The sequence below is a fragment of the Myotis lucifugus genome, unplaced genomic scaffold (genome assembly GCF_000147115.1).
Source record: "Myotis lucifugus unplaced genomic scaffold, Myoluc2.0 scaffold_15, whole genome shotgun sequence".
NCBI classification, from domain to species: domain Eukaryota; kingdom Metazoa; phylum Chordata; class Mammalia; order Chiroptera; family Vespertilionidae; genus Myotis; species Myotis lucifugus.
Window position 1 is genome coordinate 5,899,840 of NW_005871063.1, and position 9,399 is coordinate 5,909,238.

A 9,399-nucleotide genomic window follows, 5' to 3' on the forward strand; every position below is an offset into this window, starting at 1 on the left:
TTGGCACCAATCGGCGAGAACAGGCCTTCTGGCTCCACCAATCAAACGCGCGGAAATCTCGGCCGGCCTCACGATCTCCACCAAAGGAAAGCGAAAGGAGGGACGCGAACGGAAGTTGGGGGATCTGCTGCTTAGTGACGCGCGGCGTCCCGGAAGTGGCCCCGGTCCACGTGGGCGAGGGCATGGAGGCGGGGCTTGGGTGGGGCGGGGCCTGAGGCTCGCTCCGCTGAACTCCGGCCGCCCCGAGGCAACTTGACCCCGGAAGCAGGGTGCCGGGCTGCGGTGCGGCGGGACCCTGCGGTGCGAGCCTCAGGTACCTCTTCTCGCGGGAGGCCCCGCAGCCTCACTCTTCACCCTCCTCTCCACTGACGGTGAGGAGAGAGAGGCGGAGTCGGTGCTGTCCCGGCTGTTCGCATTCCCCTATTCCCGCTCTGCCAGGCTCTGCGCGGGACGGGCGTGATTCTTGCCTGTGGAAACCTGGGGATAGGGTTGTCTTTGATGCCCGCCCTCCTAGAGATGGGAAGTGGGGTTGTCAGTGATCGCCGCCGCCTTCGCCAGGCGGCCTGCCGCGCGAGGCGGAGAATGGATGTTTACTTCCCGGGCTGCGTCACTTTCCCTCGTCAGGGCCCCCACCTGTAGGAAGAGGGGTCCCTCCGATTACCGCCGAGACCCGTTCTGGTGCTGGCGACCTGGACCCCCTGCGGAGGTGCAGGTCTTCTCACCTCCGTGTTAGCGACGTATCGGAGCATCTGGGAGTGGTCGGCAGGGGGAGGACCCCTGGACCAGGATAGGGGACGGGTTTAAATTGCTGCTGGGTTCTGACCAGCGGCGCTTCCTGACCCGTAATTTCCCCATCCGCAAAATGAGGGGGTAGATCATGGACTGTTTTGCAACTGACCAACTATTATTGTCCATATGGTTCACGGACCTTTTTAACTCCTCTGCAGTCTTTCCCCCTTGCTCTCCGCTCCCCAGGACTCTGGAGGGGGAGCTGGAGATGTGGGAGATAACCTGTCTCAAGGAGAGCTCACTGGCGCGTGTGGCTGTTGATTTTCGTGTTGTTGTTGTTTTGTTTGTTTTTGTGGTGTGTGTGTGTGTGTGTGTGTTTGCCGACTGGCACCTGACTTGCCAGGGATATTCCAGAATATGTGCTCATAAAAATCCCTGCCAGCAGTGCTGCAGAAATTGGAAAACACTTTTTATTGGATATTACTATTTTTGGGGAACTTAGTCCATGAGTTTGCCCAAGGCACTTAGTTGACATCTTTCAAATTCAGGGACCTAGCTGGAGCCTTAAGCAAATAAGATCCTTTTGAGACTTCACTGCAGCAATTTAAAATGGAAATCTAATGTGCCGTAATTAAAGGATAGTCTATCTCAGTGTTTACTTAGCAATACTTATATTTGTCTTTTAATGTTGCTATCACTAAAACACCTTTAAAGAGTTTCATTAATCGATACAGGGTGTATGTCAATTGGTCTATAAAAAAGTTGTGGTTCTATTGGTGCAAATCAATAAAATCCATTTTATATTTTTTCCAAAGACTTAATGTCTTTTGCACCTTAGTGTTGCTTTAGAAAACAAGTCAATGTGCATTATATAGGGTAGGGTAGGCATGAATATAGTCTTTAATAGCAACCCTTAAAGTACCAGATGCTAATATCATTGTTCTATTACAGTTAAAAGATCACTCTTACCTTCCAACAGCAAACAAAACATGGAGACAAGCAGGAAGATAACTTAAAACAGCTTTTTGGATATATTTTGAGTCACTTAAAATTTATTATGTAATACTACAACAACATATAGATAAATGTAAATATGGCCAGTATGTATTCAGTACTTTCCAGAGAGATTAAATGAACTCATTCAGCTAAAGAAATGGACCTTTACCACTTAGTAGTTTGTACTTCCTCAATTAAGTCCTTCTCCCTACCAGCCAGAAAGCAACACTATCTGGAAAACACTAAGCTTTTCTATATATTTTTATTTACACATGCAGACATTCCTAAATGGAATGTTGTTTAGTTTTTGTCAATTTTGACCTTTATAAAATTGGACTCATACCATATATATCTTCTGAGTTTCTTTTGCTTGTTTTTGAGATTAATCCATGTTGACACATGTAGGTGGAGTTCATTTTTTTAAATTCTTTTTTGCTGTCTTGACTGACATTTTGATTATTTGAAGTTCATTTCTATTGTGTACAGGGCTTCTGTGAATATTTTAGTACATATTTGTTGGTGCACTTGTGCAAAAGTATATCAGTAGAATTGTTGGAACATAGGGCGTGCATCTTCAGCTTTACTATAAAACCAAAATTTTCCCCAAGTAGTGGTACTAGTTTATTCTCTTATCAGGAGAGTAGGAGAGTTCCATTTGATCCACATTTTTTTGGCAATGAAGTCCCCCCTGCCCTTCTAAACTTATGGATATGAGATGGTTTCATGTTGTGGTTGTAATTGGCTTTCTCTGATTACTAACAAGGTTGTACAGCTTATCAAATATTTATTGGCTATTTGTGTTTACCTTTTTTTTGTTTGAGGATTTTTCTTAGATTTTTGAGAGCTTTTGTATTAGTATGGATAATAATGTTGCATTTCTCAGTTTAGGCCTTTCAATTTTTTTATTCTTTCTGACTTTCTTTCCTTTTTCCCCCCTTTCATTGGCAAGAGCTCCTACTTTTAATATAGTTAAAATGTTTTTCCCTGAAGTTTAAAATAGTTGAAAAGTCAATTTAAAAAATCTAATTTAAGAATCATTTCTTAAAACAAGTTCTATATTTTTTAAAGATTTGAAATAGTTTTATCTTTCATATTCAAAACTACTCCATCATTTAGAATTGAGTTTTCATGTATGTTGTCAGATATCCAATTTCTTTGTTTTGTTTTCATTTCAATTGTTTTGTTATCATTTTTGACTGTGACCTTTTGCCATTGACCTCTCACTCTCTTCAACACTGTGGCCTTTTAACTCTGATGTCTTGAGGAAAGTTCTTTTACCTTGCTCTGTTCTTCAGGAATGTGTAGTTATTCTTGGCTCTTTGCTACTTCATATACAATTAAGCATGTCAGGTTCCATGGGAAACTGTGTTGGGATTGGATCACAATTGCATTTGAATCCTTGGATTGATTTCAGAAGTAACATCATAATGACAACTCTTACTATTCTTGAGTTATTTTGGTCCTCTTAAAATCTTTCCAAAAAGTTTCTTAATATTTTTCATAAAGGTTTTGATTTTTAGGTTAGATTTATTCCTAGGTAACTTGTTGCTATTATAAATGCTTTTTAAAAATGTTTTCTTGAAATATATTTTTATTGATTTCAGAGAGGAAGGGAGAGGGAGAGATAGAAACATCAATAAGAGAGAATCATTGATTGGCTGCCTCCTGCATGCCCCCTGCTGGGGATTGAACCCGCAACCCAGGCATGTGCCCCTGACCGGAATCGAACCCAGGACCCTTCAGCCCGCAGGCCAATGCTCTATCCACTGAGCCAAACCAGCTGGGGCTATAAATGGTATTTTTAAATTAAAGATTTTTAACTATTTTTGCTGGTATATAGAAATGCATTTGACTTTTTTCTGGCCATCCTGCTAAAGTCATTTCTTGTAATTTTCTATAAAATCAATTTTCTATTCATATGTGAATAATTTGTTTTTTAACAGTTCTTACACATTTTATTTTTCTTGCTTTTCCCCAGGTTAGAACTTCCAGTACCATTTTGAATAGAAATGGTGTTTCAGTTAAGATGGGATTTGACTGCATAAGTAAAAGTCTTAAATATACAAAGGCTGCCCTGGCCATGTAGCTCAGTTGGTTAGAGCGTTGTCCCAATATGCCAAGGTTGTGGGTTCTATCCCTGATCAAGGCACATATAAGAAGCAACCAATGAATGCATAAATAAGTGGAAAAGTAATATCTCTCTCTCTCTCTCTCTCTCTCTCTCTCTCTCTCTCTCAGTATCTGGTATCTGGTATCTGGTTCCATTCTTAAGGTCGCCTCAAGGGCTAGGGGCTAGGATAGATGCAGGGGCATCAACCATCTACTTCCCATTCCAGACAGCAGAGAAGTAGTCAGGCAAAAGGGTGTGCCTTCATGGGGCTCAGCTCCCTTTAAGGAGCCTTCCTGGAAGTTCTTGACAACTTGGAGTTCTGATTATTAGGTTAAGGACTTTCCCATCTATTCCCTGTTTGATAAGCATTTTAATTGAGTGATTATATTTGATCAGTTTTTTTGCCTTAATTGAGATGATTAAAATGAATACATTTTCCAATATTGAACCATGCTCACAATTCTGGAAGAAACACAACTTGGTTTTGATATATTCTTTTATTATATATTGGGGTTGATATTGTTTTGTTTAGGATTTTTGCATCATAAAAATTCATGGGGGAGATTAGCCTATAATTTTTCCCCCCTGTATAGTCCTTGTCAGATTCTGGTTGTTAGGGTTGTGCTAGTCTCATGACATGAGTTGTTGAGTCTTTCCTCTGCTCTCTTGGATTCTGTGTAAAATTGAATTGGTCTGCTTGTCAACTGTTTGGTAGAACTCACCTGTAAAACATTCTGCATCTGTTATATGTTTTATTGTGTTTTGCTTTATTGCCCTTCACAGATGTTGCATTTTTATAAGCTGAAGGCAAGATCATCCACCAGCAAAAAGATTATGACTCACTGTATTGTGATACTTGCTTTATTGCGGTGGTCTGGAACCGAAACGCAGTATCTTGAGGTATGCCTGTGGTTCCCTGAACCTGCTGTTTCAGGCATGTCCCACAAGTTTTCATAAGTAGATGTTCATCATCATTAGGTTGTAAATATTTTCTAGTTTCCAACCTATTTCTCCTTTGACTCATGGTTTTTGTTTCCAAATGAATTGGTTTTATTTATTGAAGTTATTTGTTTTGTTATTAATTTCTAATGTAATTGGATTATCTTTCAAAGTCTATGTGACTTGCTGTAAGGCTTATCAAGTACATGGCAATTTTTGTAAATATTTCATGTGTGCTTGGAAAAAATTGCATTTTTCAATTGTTGGAATCAAGCTTGTAAATTGCATTTTTCAACTATTTCTATGTTATTACCTTTTGTCTGATTAATATCTCAATTGAGATAATTGTGCTAAGTATCCAACAGATATTGGCAGTTTTTTCTTGAATTTTTGATGACTTGTACTATGTATTTTTGAAGATTTGTTATTCGGTTCATACAAGATTAGGATTGCGAAGTAAATGGTTAAATGAAGTAGTGAGTATCTCAGATCATGCTTTTTGCCTTAAAGTTAATTTTCTCAGCTACTATCAAAGACACACCAGCTTTCTTTTGGTTAGAATTTGTTCATTGCATTTTTTTCCATCTTCTACTTCACCTAAGGGCTTGGATTGCTCATTTCCTCATCTCTTTGGTGTTTATCAGGGCTGACTTGGCAGGTCTTAACTCAAGGGAAGAACAGACACCTTTTTAACTGCGAGGCTTCCATTATAACAGAATTGCCCAGATGTGTGGAGGCTGGATTCCTCTCTGTGGTACACTAGAGTTTAGTGGATGATGAGTGCTTTGTACTTCTCTGCTTGTTAGGTTTCCTCGATAAACCTTATTTGATATTTATACTCTGTGGTATTTGTGTCTGTATTGGCCTTATGACTTCCAGCTTTTCTGTGCCCTTAAGTTTTAGGTGTGTCTCTTGTAAATATTGCCTATAGCTAAAGGTTTAACATTTCTATATTTTGTCCATTTACATTGATTGTTGTTACTGATATTTTTTGAATCATTTCTATAGTCACTTTGTGCTTTCTGTGTTCCGCTTTTTAAATTTTTCTCCTTTCTTGGGATAATCTAATTTGCCAGCTCTAGTCACTTGTCCATAACGCCATCCAAACAGCTATGGCGTGGAAGGAGATTTGGGGAGGATTGGGTACAAACATGGCTACTGAGAGTTTACGATGTTGAAAAGATACCCAAGGGGGTTGCAGTCACCCATAATGGGGATAATGGTCAGCTGAACCCAAGTGCTAGTGGCCGTAGGAGAGAGGGAAGCCAAAAGTTTCATGAGATATCATGAGCTGCAGGACTTAGTGTTTGGTGGACAGGGAGAGGGTGAAATGAAGGTGACACGGTTTTGTTTCCAGCAGCTGTTCGGACCATCATGCTTTGAGGTGGAGAGTAGAATAGTTCTGGGAAGATGACTCAGGCGTGGACATTGAGTCTGTGTAGCACAGAGTGAAGAACATAGACTTAGGGCAAACAGCCTAGTTTAAATCCTGATACTTTCACTTAAGTGATTTCTGGACAAATTATTCATCCTTTTATAGTTGCAATATTTGTATCAACATGGGAGGTAAAGCTTCATATGATTGTAAGCGTGAGAGAAAATTGTGTTTGTAAAGCATTGGGCACAGTGCCATGGTACACTGAGTACTTCAGTAATAAATTACAAACTATGACTGTTACTAGCACGGCCAGGTTGTCCTTAAGTATGTTGGACATCTTAGTGATGATGAACAATAAAATAGCGAAGGGAGAAGGAAACCGTGTTTCCCCAGAAGGAAGTGTGTGGGCTTGTCTGAGAGTGGAGATCCTGAATCTATCTGAGTTTTATGCCTTTCTGCTCAGCAGCTTGGATGTAAGAGACTGGTTTTCCACAACCATTTGAATATTACCAAGATGTTTTCTCTACTTACCAACAGTTTCTTGTGGAAAATAATCATCAGAGAAATAGCCTTCTAAATCTTTGGGTCCATATTTTCCCTCCTTTATGTTATCGTATTCTGGTAATCTCTTATTGAAGGAGAGACTGGGTGGGTGCGATTACCTTAGTCTCCCTCTCTGAACTTTACTGCATGCAGCTTCTTGTTCCACGTCTACAGACGGATGCACATGCTGTTCGGTTCCCACTGGCTGACTGGCACTCATCATATGTGGGTGCTGGGCTGAGAGTCTGAACATAGAGGAGACCTCCTTCCTGGCTCTGCTCATGGAGCTTTTTCCATCTGGGACCCTGTTTTACAGTCCTCCTAGGGCAGGTACAAACCATTGACCTTCGAATGGAGGTGGATGACCTCCTGAGGGAGGGGTCAGGATTGGGGAGGGGACCTAGTTCTGCCTGTCTTTAGATAGAGTTTTCAGGCAGTGGGGTGTCTGGCAGCCTATTTTTTCCCTGTAGGTACAACTTCTGTATTTTAGAATTAAGTTAAGGCAATGGAAATGGATGAAATACTTTCCCCATCTTTGTGGTTCACTCTCCAGTTTTAGTTTGCTTGTTTATTCACGTATTCATGCATTCCTTGGAGAGAAGGAGCAGCGTGTGGCAGAGAGTACAGCGATGAACTCTTGGTCACTTGTACTTCTTGGCCTGTCCCTGTTGATTGTGCTGTTCATGGAAATTTACTCAGACTTTGGCACTTGGTTGAGGCAGCTCTTGCCAGCTGTTGTCTTGTGTTATCTTTATGTGCACTTTGATGAAAAATTGGGAGGAGGTAAAACAGCCAGCTTTCTTGTTTACTCAGGAGTCTGAAGTAAGTTTCCAGACAAATAGCAATGCTTGACTAGGCTTGTTAGCAACCTGTTAGCCTCTTGCATGGCTGGTGCTAGTTTTACCCAGGACTCAGCACCATACTGTGTGGGACTGGCTTTGTGAGGGGTGACAGAGAAGCAGGCCAAAGAGGCAGCAAGAAGATTGGATATTTCCTTAAATTTGGACAAAGTGTCTTGTTTGGGTTTGTTTCTGTAGGGCCTACCACTGTGCCTGGCGAGTATTTGCCTTTTAAAACATGTTGGTTGGATTAATTAAAAATGAACAAACAACTGATTTTTTTATTTTTATTTTTATTTTTTTTGTGGCGTGGAGGGGGGTGGTGGTGGGCGGGTAGGAATTAAAGACTTGATACTGCAGTTAGATTGTATTGAAAGTCAAATGATGCAGATTTCTAGTAGACAATTTGGGGGGGGGGGTGTGGTGAGACCTTTTGGAAGCTGAATACAAGGGTTCCTGGTGTGTGTTAAATGCATTTAAGTGAGCAAATAGAGCAATTTAAAGACCGACACTGAATAATGTTTTATTTTTATTTTTATTCATTCTAGGTTTTCCCTGTGCTATAGAGAGTGTAAAGAGGTGTGGCCTTACATCGGATGACTTCCTTCTCCCTTAAGACATTATTTAAACGTGTTTACTCATCTAAGACATTTGTTTTATGTGAAGAGATGTGTTTTGGTAGAGTTGTCTGAAGTCTTTTTTAGTATGTTGTGTGTGTTTTTTTTCATTTCAGAGTTGCAACATTGAATGCAGTGGGTAGAAATTAGTATTGTATAGGTAGGTTCAGTGTTATTTAAGCCCAAACCAAAATGTGTTTTGTTTTTTGTGTGTTAGAATTATGTCTGTAACTTCATTAAAACATAAAAATATATCATATCATTGTATCATTAATTTAGAAGAGTTGGGACAACACTAAAGTCTTTAAATTATATTCTTGAGACCCAAATGATATAAATTACAAGTACAGTTTATTTATAAGCTCCAGAAAGCAACAACTTTATCTTCTAAATGTCTACATCTCCCCACACTATTTAGAAAAAATAATCTATGGTGCCACATGTACGGCATTAAAGAGAGGGAAATTGTTGTTTTCTTTTTAAAATAAAACCTCTTGAAATTAAGATGTCTTGGCTAAAGTGTATCATATACTAGGTGATCACACAGAGAAGTAAGTTACAACAAAGAATTGTCTGGACCAAAACACTAAGAATAAAGAGATGGCGAAACCTGGGTCTAATGTACTGGGAGACTCCCCCTCCCCCCACCCCCCACCCCCCCTGCCAAATTAGTAAATCAGAGACGACTTTATTATACTGTTCTATTTTTCTTTTTTTGAATAAGGGACAGTAGAAGGAAAGGTAGTCAGTTTTTACCATTGCCAGGCTACCATTTTTGATTCTGAAAATAATAGGGTAATGAAAAGGAAAACAAACAAAAATCCCCAAATCCAACAACAAAAGTACACAAAACTTCCCTGTTGATTCTAATAGGAACTTTGGGGGTCATATTTATTTACAAAGTAATGAAGATGGGTCACTTTCTATGAGGTTGGTTTTACCTCAGTGAGGTGGTCTGAGAAGAATGAAGGTTTTGTTCTAAAATTTTCTTGGGCCAACTTGTGACTGTTCAAGATGCCTTTATCATATGCTTGGAAAGCAATTCTGCTAGAGAAAATTCCAGAAAGTGAATAATTCCAGATAACGTAATGCTTTCCAGGATAGCAGGATTTTGTTATTCTAGTGATAGCTAATGATTGCAAAGCGTCTCTGGTGGTGGGTATCTTACAGGAGTGATCAGTAGCTGGCCGTTGTGATGATCAAATGAAGCCTGTGCTGCTCTCCATGGCAACAAGGCCAACTGTGAAA

At 40.1% G+C, this 9,399-nt stretch overlaps 1 long non-coding RNA gene across 1 annotated transcript; it reads left to right on the plus strand.

Moving 5' to 3' along the window:
• The first annotated feature begins 29 nt into the window (after window positions 1–29).
• LOC111825156 lies at window positions 30–8,655 on the plus strand. Its single transcript, XR_002828286.1, has 2 exons — window positions 30–371; window positions 8,083–8,655. It is a non-coding gene; the product is annotated as an uncharacterized LOC111825156 (long non-coding RNA).
• The last annotated feature ends 744 nt before the right edge of the window (window positions 8,656–9,399 follow it).